The following is a 1,699-nucleotide window of genomic DNA, read 5'->3' on the forward strand; positions in this document are numbered from 1 at the left end:
TATGGAGAGCATGGCGTGAGATGCTTGATCGTGGCTGCCGACCTTCCCCGTTAAACAACAATTGATGATCGAAAACAGAGTATTCCACATTGGAGGAAGGCCCTTCCTTTTGAATTCAGTCCGTTTGATTATTTTCGTCTTTGCCGAATATGAGTGGAATTTGAGGAATTCGATCAATTCTGTATCTGTTGGAGTTGGTGCGAAGGCATCCAGATTAAGAATATCCAGTGTAGGTAGGTGTAGGGCAAAACGCAGGGTCTCGACGTTCATCTCCATTGGTACAAGGGATTTGATTATTGGGTGAGATAGGTTTTAGGGGTAGGTTTTGTTGCGGTGAGTGCGTAATAGATGGGGTGATTGCGAAGGATCTCCAGTAGTGGATAAGTGTATTCAGGGAAGCCATTTGAGGATGGAGCAAAATAGTAGTTGTTTGGTTTCTTTACCAGCATCACTTTCTTATATCGATTCTGTAAGAAGGATATGGCATGAGAGGTTAGTGCTTGAGATTGGTTCACTTCATTATTGCTTGGGTTGTTTTCGAATTGAGCTGAAACGGATGCTGAGCTTGAAGACATATTTGCAGGTTGCCGGAAAGCTTGAGATTTTGCTGGAGGAGTATTTAGGGAAGTGAAGGGGTAAATAATGGGGGGAAAAGTATTTATAATGACGAATTTTGAATGTGAACCGTTTGGTTGGCGATATACGTGATGAATGGCTTATGGGAAAGACGAATCAAAATATGTCACGTGTTTTTGGGAAGACGCACGATTGATGACGTGCGCCCCCGTTTCTGACACGCGCGTGGTCAACTTTAACCCTTATCCACAGAACCACACGCACCATATCAATAAAAGAAAACTATAGAGGAGTTTTGTCAGAGGCCTAAGGGTAACAGAGCCTTTGTGATATGTGCGGGGCCTTCTAACATGTTACACCTTTGTATACCTAAACGGTTTGAAAATCCTCAGAGAGATGAGCACTTGCTTAGTTCAAACCCACAGAGCCTCTGATAGAAGCGCCAGAGGTTCTGATGAGTTGACCTCTGAGATCAAGATACTTTAAAAGTTTTGGCACCTTCTGAGGTTTTGATTTTCAATTCAAATGCTCCCCCTTGAAGCCAGCTTCCATGGCTCCCCCAAAAAAAATATTTAAAATCCTAAGAAGAAAGTATTGACAGGTTGCTTCTTTAAAGACGTCTGTGATGAAAAACATGTTGCTTCTTCAATAGGTTTTATTCCTTTTAAAGCATATACTCCCCCTCAAACCTTGCATGTCTTTGTGAGGTAAACCTACTAACTAAGAAAACAAGTGAAGGTTAATCAAGAAGTAAAACTTTATACAAAAAAAGATAATTAAAAGTAGGACATACAACACTTAGAACTCAGGGCATGCCATTCCTATTTTTTCAATAAGGAAATTAAATCTTTTCTCATCAAGCACTTTTGTAAAGAGATCAGCCAATTGGAATTCAGATTTGACAAAGTATAGTTCGGCATTACCTTCTTCTACATGATGTTTTAAGAAGTGGTACCTTATATCGATATGCTTTGTTTTTGAATGTTGCATAGGATTGGTTGATATTGCAATTGCGCTCTTAGAATCACAGAGAATGGGGATCTTGTCAACAGAGTAGCCATAATCGCGTAGCTGAGTCTGCATCTACAGAGCTTGTGAGCAACAACTTGCAGCGGCTACATAT

Source organism: Cynara cardunculus (assembly GCF_001531365.2).
Source record: "Cynara cardunculus var. scolymus isolate 2C chromosome LG 13, CcrdV1, whole genome shotgun sequence".
Taxonomy (NCBI): Eukaryota; Viridiplantae; Streptophyta; class Magnoliopsida; order Asterales; family Asteraceae; genus Cynara; species Cynara cardunculus.